Raw genomic sequence first — 21,616 nt, 5'->3', positions numbered from 1 at the left:
TATTTATCTATTTCTGCATTGGCTAGACCCTAAAGAGAAAGGATAAAAAGCTGTTCATAGCAACATAAGAAACACATGTTGCATTTTCTCTCAAATGCTTATTCCCTTTGTGCAAATCGGAATGCCAAGATGAATAACTGGGCCACAGATTCTGGCTAATTATCTTTCCCTTGAATGCAAGTAGCAATAAAAACGGCCTAATGCAGGACTAAAGCATTCCTTGCAAGCCTCTAACATCATAACATAACTGAGCTGCTGGTAGCAAGCTAAGCAATACCTTCCCAAAATGAGAAGTACATGTGCTAATCCGCTCAATCAGCGCTCGATCAGGCTCGATCAGGCGAGATATAGAAAAGGTGGAAAGGGTCCAAATGGCTGTCCCTTCCTTTTTAGTGTGGGTCCTTCTGACTATCATAGGATTGCTTGTAAGAGTGGCCAGGGTCAGAGAAAAAACTTTCAACCCTTCTTAGTGTTCTATCCAGAAGCAGGCATTTTCTGGGCCTTTAATTTCAGGCTTTTCCCAGCAGTCTCTGTTCTGCCTATGTAAATTAACAAAAGCAGTGCTTATTCATCACTTACTCTAATGTCCTTACTGTCCAGAAAGCTCTGCCTAAGTATGCTTTTTTTCTTTTTCAGTGAAATTCTAAATGTTTTTTCCGCCCAGTCTATGGCAGTAGAATGCTGCTTATGATGCCACATTTTGTTGAATCACCAAGGTACAACTACAGAGGAATATATGAGTCTGAACGACATGGAACTCTTAGCTAACACATCACAATGTGTGATGCTTGCCAACCAAGCACTAGATTCTGGAGCGCTGATGATCAGAACATTCTGCTCCTGAAGGAAAGGAAAGACAGCTTGATGGAAAATAAAGTCTCAGTTTATAGTAACGCTCTCTCTCTCCCAATATCTATCTATCTATCTATCTATCTATCTATCTATCTATCTATCTATCTATCTATCTATCTATCTATCTATCTATCTATCTATCTATCTATCTATCTATCTATCTATCTATCTATCTATCTATCTATCTATCTATCTATCTATCTATCTATCTATCTATCTATCTATCTATCTATCTATGTATCTATCTATCTATCTATCTATCTATCTATCTATCTATCTTTATATATGGATACCTGCGTACACATACATATAGATATGCCATGCATTCCTTTAGATTTGTTCCAACCTCTTACCATTTATTTGAGAATCCCTACTTTTCAAGTGACTGCAAATGAAGTCATTTCCGGCACTTTTTGGCCGGTGCAAGGTAACAAAAACACATGACAACTTTTAATAAAAGTCATTGGTCTCTTTGTTAACGCGCACTGTCAAACATGGGGCTTTCACACGTCAGGTAAACATGATAACCAATACACAACAGAAGCAGATGTAGATTGCTTATCAATGCCGGGATAGAACAGTTGTGAATTGAGTAGAAGAAGGGCCCCTGAATTGATACTTATTATATACAGCCTGTAAGATAATGAAAAATGCAGGCTAGGAAAGGAGATGCAAATATCAATGTATTAGAAAAATACATAAAGAGGAGTGATTTGCTTTTATTCATTCAAGGCTAGAAAAAATCAACATACTATTGCAAGCATTCATACACCACCAAATAGAAATAAACAATTCTGACATTAAACGTAAAGGTGACGATGCATTTGTATCATCACCTTGAGAAGGGTCACCGAGGAATTGAGCCCAGGGCTTCTGCACTTAAACACCAGAAACACTCCACTAAACTAAGATGCCTGTTGGTGCCAACAATTCCCAAAGTTAATGCGTGTTCTAGGTGAGCAATGAACAGAATGCAGGGCTCTTTTCAAAGCGAGGTCTGTGAATCAACAGATACATCCACATGCCAATTACTTTAGTGTTTTTAGGAGAATTCACTTTCTTGGAACGAGTCTGCATGAAACCATCTTCAGGGCCTGGACAATTTCATGGCAAAACGGCACCTCTCAACATTGCAGCCAAGACAATATAACAACTTTTTCTGCCCGGTTTCGAACCGGGGACCTTTCGCGTGTGAGGCGAACGTGATAACCACTACACTACAGAAACAGATGTCTACAGTTGATTCTTCTGTGATGAAATTTCTCAAAACAGGCTATTCCAAGGGCCTCTGGTTTTAGATTTCTTTCATGCAACCTTCCCAGACAGCCCTAGCTGAACGCTTGTATATGCCATGCAAGTTCAGCATTTTTGCAAAATGCTTAAAGAGAAATGTTTCCTAGTTGCTCAGGCAGGGCAAGGTTAAAAGCATGAGACTCTAGCAAATATTCATCCACTACTGCAAAGAGAAAATTGATATTGGCTTTGAAATGCATACTGCAATACTACTTTAAAAAAGCACCAATGAAAGGGCTCGTCCGGGATTTGAACCCGGGACCTCTCGCACCCAAAGCGAGAATCATACCCCTAGACCAACGAGCCTTCGAAAGGCCCGCACCTCTGAAAAGCTAATACCAGCTCTAAGCACGCAATGAAGATCATGCTGGGGACTTTTTCATGCTTGGTCTGTGAATATACATGAAATTCAGTGTCAACTTACCCTTTCTCAAATGATATCACTATCATTTATAAGTGTCCCCTTTTATTTTGTCCCAGCATTGGACACGTCTTACAGAAAGTCAGCACTTATTTATCTATTTCTGCATTGGCTAGACCCTAAAGAGAAAGAATAAAAAGCTGTTCATAGCAACATAAGAAACACATGTTGCATTTTCTCTCAAATGCTTATTCCCTTTGTGCAAATCGGAATGCCAAGGTGAATAACTGGGCCACAGATTCTGGCTAATTATCTTTCCCTTGAATGCAAGTAGCAATAAAAACGGCCTAATGCAGGACTAAAGCATTCCATGCAAGCCTCTAACATCATAACATAACTGAGCTGCTGGTAGCAAGCTAAGCAATACCTTCCCAAAATGAGAAGTACATGTGCTAATCCGCTCAATCAGCGCTCGATCAGGCTCGATCAGGCGAGATATAGAAAAGGTGGAAAGGGTCCAAATGGCTGTCCCTTCCTTTTTAGGGTGGGTCCTTCTGACTATCATAGGATTGCTTGTAAGAGTGGCCAGGGTCAGAGAAAAAACTTTCAACCCTTCTTAGTGTTCTATCCAGAAGCAGGCATTTTCTGGGCCTTTAATTTCAGGCTTTTCCCAGCAGTCTCTGTTCTGCCTATGTAAATTAACAAAAGCAGTGCTTATTCATCACTTACTCTAATGTCCTTACTGTCCAGAAAGCTCTGCCTAAGTATGCTTTTTTTCTTTTTCAGTGAAATTCTAAATGTTTTTTCTGCCCAGTCTATGGCAGTAGAATGCTGCTTATGATGCCACATTTTGTTGAATCACCAAGGTACAACTACAGAGGAATATATGAGTCTGAACGACATGGAACTCTTAGCTAACACATCACAATGTGTGATGCTTGCCAACCAAGCACTAGATTCTGGAGCGCTGATGATCAGAACATTCTGCTCCTGAAGGAAAGGAAAGACAGCTTGATGGAAAATAAAGTCTCAGTTTATAGTAACGCTCTCTCTCTCCCAATATCTATCTATCTATCTATCTATCTATCTATCTATCTATCTATCTATCTATCTATCTATCTATCTATCTATCTATCTATCTATCTATCTATCTATCTATCTATCTATCTATCTATCTATCTATCTATCTATCTATCTATCTATCTATCTATCTATCTATCTATCTATCTATCTATCTATCTATCTATCTTTATATATGGATACCTGCGTACACATACATATAGATATGCCATGCATTCCTTTAGATTTGTTCCAACCTCTTACCATTTATTTGAGAATCCCTACTTTTCAAGTGACTGCAAATGAAGTCATTTCCGGCACTTTTTGGCCGGTGCAAGGTAACAAAAACACATGACAACTTTTAATAAAAATCATTGGTCTCTTTGTTAACGCGCACTGTCAAACATGGGGCTTTCACACGTCAGGTAAACATGATAACCAATACACAACAGAAGCAGATGTAGATTGCTTATCAATGCCGGGATAGAACAGTTGTGAATTGAGTAGAAGAAGGGCCCCTGAATTGATACTTATTATATACAGCCTGTAAGATAATGAAAAATGCAGGCTAGGAAAGGAGATGCAAATATCAATGTATTAGAAAAATACATAAAGAGGAGTGATTTGCTTTTATTCATTCAAGGCTAGAAAAAATCAACATACTATTGCAAGCATTCATACACCACCAAATAGAAATAAACAATTCTGACATTAAACGTAAAGGTGACGATGCATTTGTATCATCACCTTGAGAAGGGTCACCGAGGAATTGAGCCCAGGGCTTCTGCACTTAAACACCAGAAACACTCCACTAAACTAAGATGCCTGTTGGTGCCAACAATTCCCAAAGTTAATGCGTGTTCTAGGTGAGCAATGAACAGAATGCAGGGCTCTTTTCAAAGCGAGGTCTGTGAATCAACAGATACATCCACATGCCAATTACTTTAGTGTTTTTAAGAGAATTCACTTTCTTGGAACGAGTCTGCATGAAACCATCTTCAGGGCCTGGACAATTTCATGGCAAAACGGCACCTCTCAACATTGCAGCCAAGACAATATAACAACTGTTTCTGCCCGGTTTCGAACCGGGGACCTTTCGCGTGTGAGGCGAACGTGATAACCACTACACTACAGAAACAGATGTCTACAGTTGATTCTTCTGTGATGAAACTTCTCAAAACAGGCTATTCCAAGGGCCTCTGGTTTTAGATTTCTTTCATGAAACCTTCCCAGACAGCCCTAGCTGAACGCTTGTATATGCCATGCAAGTTCAGCATTTTTGCAAAATGCTTAAAGAGAAATGTTTCCTATTTGCTCAGGCAGGGCAAGGTTAAAAGCATGAGACTCTAGCAAATATTCATCCACTACTGCAAAGAGAAAATTGATATTGGCTTTGAAATGCATACTGCAATACTACTTTAAAAAAGCACCAATAAAAGGGCTCGTCCGGGATTTGAACCCGGGACCTCTCGCACCCAAAGCGAGAATCATACCCCTAGACCAACGAGCCTTCGAAAGGCCCGCACCTCTGAAAAGCTAATACCAGCTCTAAGCACGCAATGAAGATCATGCTGGGGACTTTTTCATGCTTGGTCTGTGAATATACATGAAATTCAGTGTCAACTTACCCTTTCTCAAATGATATCACTATCATTTATAAGTGTCCCCTTTTATTTTGTCCCAGCATTGGACACGTCTTACAGAAAGTCAGCACTTATTTATCTATTTCTGCATTGGCTAGACCCTAAAGAGAAAGGATAAAAAGCTGTTCATAGCAACATAAGAAACACATGTTGCATTTTCTCTCAAATGCTTATTCCCTTTGTGCAAATCGGAATGCCAAGATGAATAACTGGGCCACAGATTCTGGCTAATTATCTTTCCCTTGAATGCAAGTAGCAATAAAAACGGCCTAATGCAGGACTAAAGCATTCCTTGCAAGCCTCTAACATCATAACATAACTGAGCTGCTGGTAGCAAGCTAAGCAATACCTTCCCAAAATGAGAAGTACATGTGCTAATCCGCTCAATCAGCGCTCGATCAGGCTCGATCAGGCGAGATATAGAAAAGGTGGAAAGGGTCCAAATGGCTGTCCCTTCCTTTTTAGTGTGGGTCCTTCTGACTATCATAGGATTGCTTGTAAGAGTGGCCAGGGTCAGAGAAAAAACTTTCAACCCTTCTTAGTGTTCTATCCAGAAGCAGGCATTTTCTGGGCCTTTAATTTCAGGCTTTTCCCAGCAGTCTCTGTTCTGCCTATGTAAATTAACAAAAGCAGTGCTTATTCATCACTTACTCTAATGTCCTTACTGTCCAGAAAGCTCTGCCTAAGTATGCTTTTTTTCTTTTTCAGTGAAATTCTAAATGTTTTTTCCGCCCAGTCTATGGCAGTAGAATGCTGCTTATGATGCCACATTTTGTTGAATCACCAAGGTACAACTACAGAGGAATATATGAGTCTGAACGACATGGAACTCTTAGCTAACACATCACAATGTGTGATGCTTGCCAACCAAGCACTAGATTCTGGAGCGCTGATGATCAGAACATTCTGCTCCTGAAGGAAAGGAAAGACAGCTTGATGGAAAATAAAGTCTCAGTTTATAGTAACGCTCTCTCTCTCCCAATATCTATCTATCTATCTATCTATCTATCTATCTATCTATCTATCTATCTATCTATCTATCTATCTATCTATCTATCTATCTATCTATCTATCTATCTATCTATCTATCTATCTATCTATCTATATATATGGATACCTGCGTACACATACATATAGATATGCCATGCATTCCTTTAGATTTGTTCCAACCTCTTACCATTTATTTGAGAATCCCTACTTTTCAAGTGACTGCAAATGAAGTCATTTCCGGCACTTTTTGGCCGGTGCAAGGTAACAAAAACACATGACAACTTTTAATAAAAATCATTGGTCTCTTTGTTAACGCGCACTGTCAAACATGGGGCTTTCACACGTCAGGTAAACATGATAACCAATACACAACAGAAGCAGATGTAGATTGCTTATCAATGCCGGGATAGAACAGTTGTGAATTGAGTAGAAGAAGGGCCCCTGAATTGATACTTATTATATACAGCCTGTAGGATAATGAAAAATGCAGGCTAGGAAAGGAGATGCAAATATCAATGTATTAGAAAAATACATAAAGAGGAGTGATTTGCTTTTATTCATTCAAGGCTAGAAAAAATCAACATACTATTGCAAGCATTCATACACCACCAAATAGAAATAAACAATTCTGACATTAAACTTAAAGGTGACGATGCATTTGTATCATCACCTTGAGAAGGGTCACCGAGGAATTGAGCCCAGGGCTTCTGCACTTAAACACCAGAAACACTCCACTAAACTAAGATGCCTGTTGGTGCCAACAATTCCCAAAGTTAATGCGTGTTCTAGGTGAGCAATGAACAGAATGCAGGGCTCTTTTCAAAGCGAGGTCTGTGAATCAACAGATACATCCACATGCCAATTACTTTAGTGTTTTTAAGAGAATTCACTTTCTTGGAACGAGTCTGCATGAAACCATCTTCAGGGCCTGGACAATTTCATGGCAAAACGGCACCTCTCAACATTGCAGCCAAGACAATATAACAACTGTTTCTGCCCGGTTTCGAACCGGGGACCTTTCGCGTGTGAGGCGAACGTGATAACCACTACACTACAGAAACAGATGTCTACAGTTGATTCTTCTGTGATGAAACTTCTCAAAACAGGCTATTCCAAGGGCCTCTGGTTTTAGATTTCTTTCATGCAACCTTCCCAGACAGCCCTAGCCGAACGCTTGTATATGCCATGCAAGTTCAGCATTTTTGCAAAATGCTTAAAGAGAAATGTTTCCTATTTGCTCAGGCAGGGCAAGGTTAAAAGCATGAGACTCTAGCAAATATTCATCCACTACTGCAAAGAGAAAATTGATATTGGCTTTGAAATGCATACTGCAATACTACTTTAAAAAAGCACCAATGAAAGGGCTCGTCCGGGATTTGAACCCGGGACCTCTCGCACCCAAAGCGAGAATCATACCCCTAGACCAACGAGCCTTCGAAAGGCCCGCACCTCTGAAAAGCTAATACCAGCTCTAAGCACGCAATGAAGATCATGCTGGGGACTTTTTCATGCTTGGTCTGTGAATATACATGAAATTCAGTGTCAACTTACCCTTTCTCAAATGATATCACTATCATTTATAAGTGTCCCCTTTTATTTTGTCCCAGCATTGGACACGTCTTACAGAAAGTCAGCACTTATTTATCTATTTCTGCATTGGCTAGACCCTAAAGAGAAAGAATAAAAAGCTGTTCATAGCAACATAAGAAACACATGTTGCATTTTCTCTCAAATGCTTATTCCCTTTATGCAAATCGGAATGCCAAGGTGAATAACTGGGCCACAGATTCTGGCTAATTATCTTTCCCTTGAATGCAAGTAGCAATAAAAACGGCCTAATGCAGGACTAAAGCATTCCATGCAAGCCTCTAACATCATAACATAACTGAGCTGCTGGTAGCAAGCTAAGCAATACCTTCCCAAAATGAGAAGTACATGTGCTAATCCGCTCAATCAGCGCTCGATCAGGCTCGATCAGGCGAGATATAGAAAAGGTGGAAAGGGTCCAAATGGCTGTCCCTTCCTTTTTAGGGTGGGTCCTTCTGACTATCATAGGATTGCTTGTAAGAGTGGCCAGGGTCAGAGAAAAAACTTTCAACCCTTCTTAGTGTTCTATCCAGAAGCAGGCATTTTATGTGCCTTTAATTTCAGGCTTTTCCCAGCAGTCTCTGTTCTGCCTATGTAAATTAACAAAAGCAGTGCTTATTCATCACTTACTCTAATGTCCTTACTGTCCAGAAAGCTCTGCCTAAGTATGCTTTTTTTCTTTTTCAGTGAAATTCTAAATGTTTTTTCTGCCCAGTCTATGGCAGTAGAATGCTGCTTATGATGCCACATTTTGTTGAATCACCAAGGTACAACTACAGAGGAATATATGAGTCTGAACGACATGGAACTCTTAGCTAACACATCACAATGTGTGATGCTTGCCAACCAAGCACTAGATTCTGGAGCGCTGATGATCAGAACATTCTGCTCCTGAAGGAAAGGAAAGACAGCTTGATGGAAAATAAAGTCTCAGTTTATAGTAACGCTCTCTCTCTCCCAATATCTATCTATCTATCTATCTATCTATCTATCTATCTATCTATCTATCTATCTATCTATCTATCTATCTATCTATCTATCTATCTATCTATCTATCTATCTATCTATCTATCTATCTATCTATCTATCTATCTATCTATCTATCTATCTATCTATCTATCTATCTATCTTTATATATGGATACCTGCGTACACATACATATAGATATGCCATGCATTCCTTTAGATTTGTTCCAACCTCTTACCATTTATTTGAGAATCCCTACTTTTCAAGTGACTGCAAATGAAGTCATTTCCGGCACTTTTTGGCCGGTGCAAGGTAACAAAAACACATGACAACTTTTAATAAAAATCATTGGTCTCTTTGTTAACGCGCACTGTCAAACATGGGGCTTTCACACGTCAGGTAAACATGATAACCAATACACAACAGAAGCAGATGTAGATTGCTTATCAATGCCGGGATAGAACAGTTGTGAATTGAGTAGAAGAAGGGCCCCTGAATTGATACTTATTATATACAGCCTGTAAGATAATGAAAAATGCAGGCTAGGAAAGGAGATGCAAATATCAATGTATTAGAAAAATACATAAAGAGGAGTGATTTGCTTTTATTCATTCAAGGCTAGAAAAAATCAACATACTATTGCAAGCATTCATACACCACCAAATAGAAATAAACAATTCTGACATTAAACGTAAAGGTGACGATGCATTTGTATCATCACCTTGAGAAGGGTCACCGAGGAATTGAGCCCAGGGCTTCTGCACTTAAACACCAGAAACACTCCACTAAACTAAGATGCCTGTTGGTGCCAACAATTCCCAAAGTTAATGCGTGTTCTAGGTGAGCAATGAACAGAATGCAGGGCTCTTTTCAAAGCGAGGTCTGTGAATCAACAGATACATCCACATGCCAATTACTTTAGTGTTTTTAGGAGAATTCACTTTCTTGGAACGAGTCTGCATGAAACCATCTTCAGGGCCTGGACAATTTCATGGCAAAACGGCACCTCTCAACATTGCAGCCAAGACAATATAACAACTTTTTCTGCCCGGTTTCGAACCGGGGACCTTTCGCGTGTGAGGCGAACGTGATAACCACTACACTACAGAAACAGATGTCTACAGTTGATTCTTCTGTGATGAAATTTCTCAAAACAGGCTATTCCAAGGGCCTCTGGTTTTAGATTTCTTTCATGCAACCTTCCCAGACAGCCCTAGCTGAACGCTTGTATATGCCATGCAAGTTCAGCATTTTTGCAAAATGCTTAAAGAGAAATGTTTCCTAGTTGCTCAGGCAGGGCAAGGTTAAAAGCATGAGACTCTAGCAAATATTCATCCACTACTGCAAAGAGAAAATTGATATTGGCTTTGAAATGCATACTGCAATACTACTTTAAAAAAGCACCAATGAAAGGGCTCGTCCGGGATTTGAACCCGGGACCTCTCGCACCCAAAGCGAGAATCATACCCCTAGACCAACGAGCCTTCGAAAGGCCCGCACCTCTGAAAAGCTAATACCAGCTCTAAGCACGCAATGAAGATCATGCTGGGGACTTTTTCATGCTTGGTCTGTGAATATACATGAAATTCAGTGTCAACTTACCCTTTCTCAAATGATATCACTATCATTTATAAGTGTCCCCTTTTATTTTGTCCCAGCATTGGACACGTCTTACAGAAAGTCAGCACTTATTTATCTATTTCTGCATTGGCTAGACCCTAAAGAGAAAGAATAAAAAGCTGTTCATAGCAACATAAGAAACACATGTTGCATTTTCTCTCAAATGCTTATTCCCTTTGTGCAAATCGGAATGCCAAGGTGAATAACTGGGCCACAGATTCTGGCTAATTATCTTTCCCTTGAATGCAAGTAGCAATAAAAACGGCCTAATGCAGGACTAAAGCATTCCTTGCAAGCCTCTAACATCATAACATAACTGAGCTGCTGGTAGCAAGCTAAGCAATACCTTCCCAAAATGAGAAGTACATGTGCTAATCCGCTCAATCAGCGCTCGATCAGGTTGCGATCAGGCGAGATATAGAAAAGGTGGAAAGGGTCCAAATGGCTGTCCCTTCCTTTTCAGGGTGGGTCCTTCTGACTATCATAGGATTGCTTGTAAGAGTGGCCAGGGTCAGAGAAAAAACTTTCAACCCTTCTTAGTGTTCTATCCAGAAGCAGGCATTTTCTGTGCCTTTAATTTCAGGCTTTTCCCAGCAGTCTCTGTTCTGCCTATGTAAATTAACAAAAGCAGTGCTTATTCATCACTTACTCTAATGTCCTTACTGTCCAGAAAGCTCTGCCTAAGTATGCTTTTTTTCTTTTTCAGTGAAATTCTAAATGTTTTTACTGCCCAGTCTATGGCAGTAGAATGCTGCTTATGATGCCACATTTTGTTGAATCACCAAGGTACAACTACAGAGGAATATATGAGTCTGAACGACATGGAACTCTTAGCTAACACATCACAATGTGTGATGCTTGCCAACCAAGCACTAGATTCTGGAGCGCTGATGATCAGAACATTCTGCTCCTGAAGGAAAGGAAAGACAGCTTGATGGAAAATAAAGTCTCAGTTTATAGTAACGCTCTCTCTCTCCCAATATCTATCTATCTATCTATCTATCTATCTATCTATCTATCTATCTATCTATCTATCTATCTATCTATCTATCTATCTATCTATCTATCTATCTATCTATCTATCTATCTATCTATCTATCTATCTATCTATCTATCTATCTATCTATCTATCTATCTATCTATCTATCTATCTATCTATCTATCTATCTATCTATCTATCTATCTTTATATATGGATACCTGCGTACACATACATATAGATATGCCATGCATTCCTTTAGATTTGTTCCAACCTCTTACCATTTATTTGAGAATCCCTACTTTTCAAGTGACTGCAAATGAAGTCATTTCCGGCACTTTTTGGCCGGTGCAAGGTAACAAAAACACATGACAACTTTTAATAAAAATCATTGGTCTCTTTGTTAACGCGCACTGTCAAACATGGGGCTTTCACACGTCAGGTAAACATGATAACCAATACACAACAGAAGCAGATGTAGATTGCTTATCAATGCCGGGATAGAACAGTTGTGAATTGAGTAGAAGAAGGGCCCCTGAATTGATACTTATTATATACAGCCTGTAGGATAATGAAAAATGCAGGCTAGGAAAGGAGATGCAAATATCAATGTATTAGAAAAATACATAAAGAGGAGTGATTTGCTTTTATTCATTCAAGGCTAGAAAAAATCAACATACTATTGCAAGCATTCATACACCACCAAATAGAAATAAACAATTCTGACATTAAACTTAAAGGTGACGATGCATTTGTATCATCACCTTGAGAAGGGTCACCGAGGAATTGAGCCCAGGGCTTCTGCACTTAAACACCAGAAACACTCCACTAAACTAAGATGCCTGTTGGTGCCAACAATTCCCAAAGTTAATGCGTGTTCTAGGTGAGCAATGAACAGAATGCAGGGCTCTTTTCAAAGCGAGGTCTGTGAATCAACAGATACATCCACATGCCAATTACTTTAGTGTTTTTAAGAGAATTCACTTTCTTGGAACGAGTCTGCATGAAACCATCTTCAGGGCCTGGACAATTTCATGGCAAAACGGCACCTCTCAACATTGCAGCCAAGACAATATAACAACTGTTTCTGCCCGGTTTCGAACCGGGGACCTTTCGCGTGTGAGGCGAACGTGATAACCACTACACTACAGAAACAGATGTCTACAGTTGATTCTTCTGTGATGAAACTTCTCAAAACAGGCTATTCCAAGGGCCTCTGGTTTTAGATTTCTTTCATGCAACCTTCCCAGACAGCCCTAGCCGAACGCTTGTATATGCCATGCAAGTTCAGCATTTTTGCAAAATGCTTAAAGAGAAATGTTTCCTATTTGCTCAGGCAGGGCAAGGTTAAAAGCATGAGACTCTAGCAAATATTCATCCACTACTGCAAAGAGAAAATTGATATTGGCTTTGAAATGCATACTGCAATACTACTTTAAAAAAGCACCAATGAAAGGGCTCGTCCGGGATTTGAACCCGGGACCTCTCGCACCCAAAGCGAGAATCATACCCCTAGACCAACGAGCCTTCGAAAGGCCCGCACCTCTGAAAAGCTAATACCAGCTCTAAGCACGCAATGAAGATCATGCTGGGGACTTTTTCATGCTTGGTCTGTGAATATACATGAAATTCAGTGTCAACTTACCCTTTCTCAAATGATATCACTATCATTTATAAGTGTCCCCTTTTATTTTGTCCCAGCATTGGACACGTCTTACAGAAAGTCAGCACTTATTTATCTATTTCTGCATTGGCTAGACCCTAAAGAGAAAGAATAAAAAGCTGTTCATAGCAACATAAGAAACACATGTTGCATTTTCTCTCAAATGCTTATTCCCTTTATGCAAATCGGAATGCCAAGGTGAATAACTGGGCCACAGATTCTGGCTAATTATCTTTCCCTTGAATGCAAGTAGCAATAAAAACGGCCTAATGCAGGACTAAAGCATTCCATGCAAGCCTCTAACATCATAACATAACTGAGCTGCTGGTAGCAAGCTAAGCAATACCTTCCCAAAATGAGAAGTACATGTGCTAATCCGCTCAATCAGCGCTCGATCAGGCTCGATCAGGCGAGATATAGAAAAGGTGGAAAGGGTCCAAATGGCTGTCCCTTCCTTTTTAGGGTGGGTCCTTCTGACTATCATAGGATTGCTTGTAAGAGTGGCCAGGGTCAGAGAAAAAACTTTCAACCCTTCTTAGTGTTCTATCCAGAAGCAGGCATTTTATGTGCCTTTAATTTCAGGCTTTTCCCAGCAGTCTCTGTTCTGCCTATGTAAATTAACAAAAGCAGTGCTTATTCATCACTTACTCTAATGTCCTTACTGTCCAGAAAGCTCTGCCTAAGTATGCTTTTTTTCTTTTTCAGTGAAATTCTAAATGTTTTTTCTGCCCAGTCTATGGCAGTAGAATGCTGCTTATGATGCCACATTTTGTTGAATCACCAAGGTACAACTACAGAGGAATATATGAGTCTGAACGACATGGAACTCTTAGCTAACACATCACAATGTGTGATGCTTGCCAACCAAGCACTAGATTCTGGAGCGCTGATGATCAGAACATTCTGCTCCTGAAGGAAAGGAAAGACAGCTTGATGGAAAATAAAGTCTCAGTTTATAGTAACGCTCTCTCTCTCCCAATATCTATCTATCTATCTATCTATCTATCTATCTATCTATCTATCTATCTATCTATCTATCTATCTATCTATCTATCTATCTATCTATCTATCTATCTATCTATCTATCTATCTATCTATCTATCTATCTATCTATCTATCTATCTATCTATCTATCTATCTATCTATCTATCTATCTATCTTTATATATGGATACCTGCGTACACATACATATAGATATGCCATGCATTCCTTTAGATTTGTTCCAACCTCTTACCATTTATTTGAGAATCCCTACTTTTCAAGTGACTGCAAATGAAGTCATTTCCGGCACTTTTTGGCCGGTGCAAGGTAACAAAAACACATGACAACTTTTAATAAAAATCATTGGTCTCTTTGTTAACGCGCACTGTCAAACATGGGGCTTTCACACGTCAGGTAAACATGATAACCAATACACAACAGAAGCAGATGTAGATTGCTTATCAATGCCGGGATAGAACAGTTGTGAATTGAGTAGAAGAAGGGCCCCTGAATTGATACTTATTATATACAGCCTGTAAGATAATGAAAAATGCAGGCTAGGAAAGGAGATGCAAATATCAATGTATTAGAAAAATACATAAAGAGGAGTGATTTGCTTTTATTCATTCAAGGCTAGAAAAAATCAACATACTATTGCAAGCATTCATACACCACCAAATAGAAATAAACAATTCTGACATTAAACGTAAAGGTGACGATGCATTTGTATCATCACCTTGAGAAGGGTCACCGAGGAATTGAGCCCAGGGCTTCTGCACTTAAACACCAGAAACACTCCACTAAACTAAGATGCCTGTTGGTGCCAACAATTCCCAAAGTTAATGCGTGTTCTAGGTGAGCAATGAACAGAATGCAGGGCTCTTTTCAAAGCGAGGTCTGTGAATCAACAGATACATCCACATGCCAATTACTTTAGTGTTTTTAGGAGAATTCACTTTCTTGGAACGAGTCTGCATGAAACCATCTTCAGGGCCTGGACAATTTCATGGCAAAACGGCACCTCTCAACATTGCAGCCAAGACAATATAACAACTTTTTCTGCCCGGTTTCGAACCGGGGACCTTTCGCGTGTGAGGCGAACGTGATAACCACTACACTACAGAAACAGATGTCTACAGTTGATTCTTCTGTGATGAAATTTCTCAAAACAGGCTATTCCAAGGGCCTCTGGTTTTAGATTTCTTTCATGCAACCTTCCCAGACAGCCCTAGCTGAACGCTTGTATATGCCATGCAAGTTCAGCATTTTTGCAAAATGCTTAAAGAGAAATGTTTCCTAGTTGCTCAGGCAGGGCAAGGTTAAAAGCATGAGACTCTAGCAAATATTCATCCACTACTGCAAAGAGAAAATTGATATTGGCTTTGAAATGCATACTGCAATACTACTTTAAAAAAGCACCAATGAAAGGGCTCGTCCGGGATTTGAACCCGGGACCTCTCGCACCCAAAGCGAGAATCATACCCCTAGACCAACGAGCCTTCGAAAGGCCCGCACCTCTGAAAAGCTAATACCAGCTCTAAGCACGCAATGAAGATCATGCTGGGGACTTTTTCATGCTTGGTCTGTGAATATACATGAAATTCAGTGTCAACTTACCCTTTCTCAAATGATATCACTATCATTTATAAGTGTCCCCTTTTATTTTGTCCCAGCATTGGACACGTCTTACAGAAAGTCAGCACTTATTTATCTATTTCTGCATTGGCTAGACCCTAAAGAGAAAGAATAAAAAGCTGTTCATAGCAACATAAGAAACACCATGTTGCATTTTCTCTCAAATGCTTATTCCCTTTGTGCAAATCGGAATGCCAAGGTGAATAACTGGGCCACAGATTCTGGCTAATTATCTTTCCCTTGAATGCAAGTAGCAATAAAAACGGCCTAATGCAGGACTAAAGCATTCCTTGCAAGCCTCTAACATCATAACATAACTGAGCTGCTGGTAGCAAGCTAAGCAATACCTTCCCAAAATGAGAAGTACATGTGCTAATCCGCTCAATCAGCGCTCGATCAGGTTGCGATCAGGCGAGATATAGAAAAGGTGGAAAGGGTCCAAATGGCTGTCCCTTCCTTTTCAGGGTGGGTCCTTCTGACTATCATAGGATTGCTTGTAAGAGTGGCCAGGGTCAGAGAAAAAACTTTCAACCCTTCTTAGTGTTCTATCCAGAAGCAGGCATTTTCTGTGCCTTTAATTTCAGGCTTTTCCCAGCAGTCTCTGTTCTGCCTATGTAAATTAACAAAAGCAGTGCTTATTCATCACTTACTCTAATGTCCTTACTGTCCAGAAAGCTCTGCCTAAGTATGCTTTTTTTCTTTTTCAGTGAAATTCTAAATGTTTTTACTGCCCAGTCTATGGCAGTAGAATGCTGCTTATGATGCCACATTTTGTTGAATCACCAAGGTACAACTACAGAGGAATATATGAGTCTGAACGACATGGAACTCTTAGCTAACACATCACAATGTGTGATGCTTGCCAACCAAGCACTAGATTCTGGAGCGCTGATGATCAGAACATTCTGCTCCTGAAGGAAAGGAAAGACAGCTTGATGGAAAATAAAGTCTCAGTTTATAGTAACGCTCTCTCTCTCCCAATATCTATCTATCTATCTATCTATCTATCTATCTATCTATCTATCTATCTATCTATCTATCTATCTATCTATCTATCTATCTATCTATCTATCTATCTATCTATCTATCTATCTATCTATCTATCTATCTATCTATCTATCTATCTATCTATCTATCTATCTATCTATCTTTATATATGGATACCTGCGTACACATACATATAGATATGCCATGCATTCCTTTAGATTTGTTCCAACCTCTTACCATTTATTTGAGAATCCCTACTTTTCAAGTGACTGCAAATGAAGTCATTTCCGGCACTTTTTGGCCGGTGCAAGGTAACAAAAACACATGACAACTTTTAATAAAAATCATTGGTCTCTTTGTTAACGCGCACTGTCAAACATGGGGCTTTCACACGTCAGGTAAACATGATAACCAATACACAACAGAAGCAGATGTAGATTGCTTATCAATGCCGGGATAGAACAGTTGTGAATTGAGTAGAAGAAGGGCCCCTGAATTGATACTTATTATATACAGCCTGTAAGATAATGAAAAATGCAGGCTAGGAAAGGAGATGCAAATATCAATGTATTAGAAAAATACATAAAGAGGAGTGATTTGCTTTTATTCATTCAAGGCTAGAAAAAATCAACATACTATTGCAAGCATTCATACACCACCAAATAGAAATAAACAATTCTGACATTAAACGTAAAGGTGACGATGCATTTGTATCATCACCTTGAGAAGGGTCACCGAGGAATTGAGCCCAGGGCTTCTGCACTTAAACACCAGAAACACTCCACTAAACTAAGATGCCTGTTGGTGCCAACAATTCCCAAAGTTAATGCGTGTTCTAGGTGAGCAATGAACAGAATGCAGGGCTCTTTTCAAAGCGAGGTCTGTGAATCAACAGATACATCCACATGCCAATTACTTTAGTGTTTTTAGGAGAATTCACTTTCTTGGAACGAGTCTGCATGAAACCATCTTCAGGGCCTGGACAATTTCATGGCAAAACGGCACCTCTCAACATTGCAGCCAAGACAATATAACAACTTTTTCTGCCCGGTTTCGAACCGGGGACCTTTCGCGTGTGAGGCGAACGTGATAACCACTACACTACAGAAACAGATGTCTACAGTTGATTCTTCTGTGATGAAATTTCTCAAAACAGGCTATTCCAAGGGCCTCTGGTTTTAGATTTCTTTCATGCAACCTTCCCAGACAGCCCTAGCTGAACGCTTGTATATGCCATGCAAGTTCAGCATTTTTGCAAAATGCTTAAAGAGAAATGTTTCCTAGTTGCTCAGGCAGGGCAAGGTTAAAAGCATGAGACTCTAGCAAATATTCATCCACTACTGCAAAGAGAAAATTGATATTGGCTTTGAAATGCATACTGCAATACTACTTTAAAAAAGCACCAATGAAAGGGCTCGTCCGGGATTTGAACCCGGGACCTCTCGCACCCAAAGCGAGAATCATACCCCTAGACCAACGAGCCTTCGAAAGGCCCGCACCTCTGAAAAGCTAATACCAGCTCTAAGCACGCAATGAAGATCATGCTGGGGACTTTTTCATGCTTGGTCTGTGAATATACATGAAATTCAGTGTCAACTTACCCTTTCTCAAATGATATCACTATCATATATAAGTGTCCCCTTTTATTTTGTCCCAGCATTGGACACGTCTTACAGAAAGTCAGCACTTATTTATCTATTTCTGCATTGGCTAGACCCTAAAGAGAAAGAATAAAAAGCTGTTCATAGCAACATAAGAAACACATGTTGCATTTTCTCTCAAATGCTTATTCCCTTTGTGCAAATCGGAATGCCAAGGTGAATAACTGGGCCACAGATTCTGGCTAATTATCTTTCCCTTGAATGCAAGTAGCAATAAAAACGGCCTAATGCAGGACTAAAGCATTCCTTGCAAGCCTCTAACATCATAACATAACTGAGCTGCTGGTAGCAAGCTAAGCAATACCTTCCCAAAATGAGAAGTACATGTGCTAATCCGCTCAATCAGCGCTCGATCAGGTTGCGATCAGGCGAGATATAGAAAAGGTGGAAAGGGTCCAAATGGCTGTCCCTTCCTTTTCAGGGTGGGTCCTTCTGACTATCATAGGATTGCTTGTAAGAGTGGCCAGGGTCAGAGAAAAAACTTTCAACCCTTCTTAGTGTTCTATCCAGAAGCAGGCATTTTCTGTGCCTTTAATTTCAGTCTTTTCCCAGCAGTCTCTGTTCTGCCTATGTAAATTAACAAAAGCAGTGCTTATTCATCACTTACTCTAATGTCCTTACTGTCCAGAAAGCTCTGCCTAAGTATGCTTTTTTTCTTTTTCAGTGAAATTCTAAATGTTTTTACTGCCCAGTCTATGGCAGTAGAATGCTGCTTATGATGCCACATTTTGTTGAATCACCAAGGTACAACTACAGAGGAATATATGAGTCTGAACGACATGGAACTCTTAGCTAACCCATCACAATGTGTGATGCTTGCCAACCAAGCACTAGATTCTGGAGCGCTGATGATCAGAACATTCTGCTCCTGAAGGAAAGGAAAGACAGCTTGATGGAAAATAAAGTCTCAGTTTATAGTAACGCTCTCTCTCTCCCAATATCTATCTATCTATCTATCTATCTATCTATCTATCTATCTATCTATCTATCTATCTATCTATCTATCTATCTATCTATCTATCTATCTATCTATCTATCTATCTATCTATCTATCTATCTATCTATCTATCTATCTATCTATCTATCTATCTATCTATCTATCTATCTATCTATCTATCTATCTTTATATATGGATACCTGCGTACACATACATATAGATATGCCATGCATTCCTTTAGATTTGTTCCAACCTCTTACCATTTATTTGAGAATCCCTACTTTTCAAGTGACTGCAAATGAAGTCATTTCCGGCACTTTTTGGCCGGTGCAAGGTAACAAAAACACATGACAACTTTTAATAAAAATCATTGGTCTCTTTGTTAACGCGCACTGTCAAACATGGGGCTTTCACACGTCAGGTAAACATGATAACCAATACACAACAGAAGCAGATGTAGATTGCTTATCAATGCCGGGATAGAACAGTTGTGAATTGAGTAGAAGAAGGGCCCCTGAATTGATACTTATTATATACAGCCTGTAAGATAATGAAAAATGCAGGCTAGGAAAGGAGATGCAAATATCAATGTATTAGAAAAATACATAAAGAGGAGTGATTTGCTTTTATTCATTCAAGGCTAGAAAAAATCAACATACTATTGCAAGCATTCATACACCACCAAATAGAAATAAACAATTCTGACATTAAACTTAAAGGTGACGATGCATTTGTATCATCACCTTGAGAAGGGTCACCGAGGAATTGAGCCCAGGGCTTCTGCACTTAAACACCAGAAACACTCCACTAAACTAAGATGCCTGTTGGTGCCAACAATTCCCAAAGTTAATGCGTGTTCTAGGTGAGCAATGAACAGAATGCAGGGCTCTTTTCAAAGCGAGGTCTGTGAATCAACAGATACATCCACATGCCAATTACTTTAGTGTTTTTAAGAGAATTCACTTTCTTGGAACGAGTCTGCATGAAACCATCTTCAGGGCCTGGACAATTTCATGGCAAAACGGCACCTCTCAACATTGCAGCCAAGACAATATAACAACTGTTTCTGCCCGGTTTCGAACCGGGGACCTTTCGCATGTGAGGCGAACTTGATAACCACTACACTACAGAAACAGATGTCTACAGTTGATTCTTCTGTGATGAAACTTCTCAAAACAGGCTATTCCAAGGGCCTCTGGTTTTAGATTTCTTTCATGCAACCTTCCCAGACAGCCCTAGCCGAACGCTTGTATATGCCATGCAAGTTCAGCATTTTTGCAAAATGCTTAAAGAGAAATGTTTCCTATTTGCTCAGGCAGGGCAAGGTTAAAAGCATGAGACTCTAGCAAATATTCATCCACTACTGCAAAGAGAAAATTGATATTGGCTTTGAAATGCATACTGCAATACTACTTTAAAAAAGCACCAATGAAAGGGCTCGTCCGGGATTTGAACCCGGGACCTCTCGCACCCAAAGCGAGAATCATACCCCTAGACCAACGAGCCTTCGAAAGGCCCGCACCTCTGAAAAGCTAATACCAGCTCTAAGCACGCAATGAAGATCATGCTGGGGACTTTTTCATGCTTGGTCTGTGAATATACATGAAATTCAGTGTCAACTTACCCTTTCTCAAATGATATCACTATCATTTATAAGTGTCCCCTTTTATTTTGTCCCAGCATTGGACACGTCTTACAGAAAGTCAGCACTTATTTATCTATTTCTGCATTGGCTAGACCCTAAAGAGAAAGGATAAAAAGCTGTTCATAGCAACATAAGAAACACATGTTGCATTTTCTCTCAAATGCTTATTCCCTTTGTGCAAATCGGAATGCCAAGATGAATAACTGGGCCACAGATTCTGGCTAATTATCTTTCCCTTGAATGCAAGTAGCAATAAAAACGGCCTAATGCAGGACTAAAGCATTCCTTGCAAGCCTCTAACATCATAACATAACTGAGCTGCTGGTAGCAAGCTAAGCAATACCTTCCCAAAATGAGAAGTACATGTGCTAATCCGCTCAATCAGCGCTCGATCAGGCTCGATCAGGCGAGATATAGAAAAGGTGGAAAGGGTCCAAATGGCTGTCCCTTCCTTTTTAGTGTGGGTCCTTCTGACTATCATAGGATTGCTTGTAAGAGTGGCCAGGGTCAGAGAAAAAACTTTCAACCCTTCTTAGTGTTCTATCCAGAAGCAGGCATTTTCTGGGCCTTTAATTTCAGGCTTTTCCCAGCAGTCTCTGTTCTGCCTATGTAAATTAACAAAAGCAGTGCTTATTCATCACTTACTCTAATGTCCTTACTGTCCAGAAAGCTCTGCCTAAGTATGCTTTTTTTCTTTTTCAGTGAAATTCTAAATGTTTTTTCCGCCCAGTCTATGGCAGTAGAATGCTGCTTATGAT

General features: G+C 39.8%; 15 non-coding genes across 15 annotated transcripts; all 15 read right to left on the bottom strand.

The window, feature by feature from the left end:
- Positions 1 to 2,006: 2,006 nt before the first annotated feature.
- On the bottom strand, positions 2,007 to 2,079 carry TRNAV-CAC (transfer RNA valine (anticodon CAC)). The gene has a single exon. It is a non-coding gene; the product is annotated as a tRNA-Val (tRNA).
- A 300-nt stretch (positions 2,080 to 2,379) lies between these two features.
- TRNAP-UGG (transfer RNA proline (anticodon UGG)) lies at positions 2,380 to 2,451 on the bottom strand. Its single transcript has one exon. It is a non-coding gene; the product is annotated as a tRNA-Pro (tRNA).
- Positions 2,452 to 4,630: 2,179 nt separating this feature from the next.
- Positions 4,631 to 4,703, bottom strand: TRNAV-CAC (transfer RNA valine (anticodon CAC)). Its single transcript has one exon. It is a non-coding gene; the product is annotated as a tRNA-Val (tRNA).
- Positions 4,704 to 5,003: 300 nt separating this feature from the next.
- On the bottom strand, positions 5,004 to 5,075 carry TRNAP-UGG (transfer RNA proline (anticodon UGG)). Its single transcript has one exon. It is a non-coding gene; the product is annotated as a tRNA-Pro (tRNA).
- A 2,111-nt stretch (positions 5,076 to 7,186) lies between these two features.
- On the bottom strand, positions 7,187 to 7,259 carry TRNAV-CAC (transfer RNA valine (anticodon CAC)). The gene has a single exon. It is a non-coding gene; the product is annotated as a tRNA-Val (tRNA).
- A 300-nt stretch (positions 7,260 to 7,559) lies between these two features.
- TRNAP-UGG (transfer RNA proline (anticodon UGG)) lies at positions 7,560 to 7,631 on the bottom strand. The gene has a single exon. It is a non-coding gene; the product is annotated as a tRNA-Pro (tRNA).
- Positions 7,632 to 9,790: 2,159 nt separating this feature from the next.
- On the bottom strand, positions 9,791 to 9,863 carry TRNAV-CAC (transfer RNA valine (anticodon CAC)). The gene has a single exon. It is a non-coding gene; the product is annotated as a tRNA-Val (tRNA).
- Positions 9,864 to 10,163: 300 nt separating this feature from the next.
- On the bottom strand, positions 10,164 to 10,235 carry TRNAP-UGG (transfer RNA proline (anticodon UGG)). Its single transcript has one exon. It is a non-coding gene; the product is annotated as a tRNA-Pro (tRNA).
- Positions 10,236 to 12,431: 2,196 nt separating this feature from the next.
- TRNAV-CAC (transfer RNA valine (anticodon CAC)) lies at positions 12,432 to 12,504 on the bottom strand. The gene has a single exon. It is a non-coding gene; the product is annotated as a tRNA-Val (tRNA).
- Positions 12,505 to 12,804: 300 nt separating this feature from the next.
- On the bottom strand, positions 12,805 to 12,876 carry TRNAP-UGG (transfer RNA proline (anticodon UGG)). Its single transcript has one exon. It is a non-coding gene; the product is annotated as a tRNA-Pro (tRNA).
- Positions 12,877 to 15,047: 2,171 nt separating this feature from the next.
- On the bottom strand, positions 15,048 to 15,120 carry TRNAV-CAC (transfer RNA valine (anticodon CAC)). Its single transcript has one exon. It is a non-coding gene; the product is annotated as a tRNA-Val (tRNA).
- Positions 15,121 to 15,420: 300 nt separating this feature from the next.
- Positions 15,421 to 15,492, bottom strand: TRNAP-UGG (transfer RNA proline (anticodon UGG)). The gene has a single exon. It is a non-coding gene; the product is annotated as a tRNA-Pro (tRNA).
- Positions 15,493 to 17,653: 2,161 nt separating this feature from the next.
- TRNAV-CAC (transfer RNA valine (anticodon CAC)) lies at positions 17,654 to 17,726 on the bottom strand. The gene has a single exon. It is a non-coding gene; the product is annotated as a tRNA-Val (tRNA).
- Positions 17,727 to 18,026: 300 nt separating this feature from the next.
- Positions 18,027 to 18,098, bottom strand: TRNAP-UGG (transfer RNA proline (anticodon UGG)). Its single transcript has one exon. It is a non-coding gene; the product is annotated as a tRNA-Pro (tRNA).
- Positions 18,099 to 20,647: 2,549 nt separating this feature from the next.
- TRNAP-UGG (transfer RNA proline (anticodon UGG)) lies at positions 20,648 to 20,719 on the bottom strand. The gene has a single exon. It is a non-coding gene; the product is annotated as a tRNA-Pro (tRNA).
- Positions 20,720 to 21,616: the final 897 nt, after the last annotated feature.

Source organism: Lissotriton vulgaris, unplaced genomic scaffold (genome assembly GCF_964263255.1).
Source record: "Lissotriton vulgaris unplaced genomic scaffold, aLisVul1.2 SCAFFOLD_595, whole genome shotgun sequence".
NCBI lineage: Eukaryota > Metazoa > Chordata > Amphibia > Caudata > Salamandridae > Lissotriton > Lissotriton vulgaris.
Note: the sequence above shows the minus strand (reverse complement) of the source record. Positions and strands in the feature narration are given on the sequence as shown.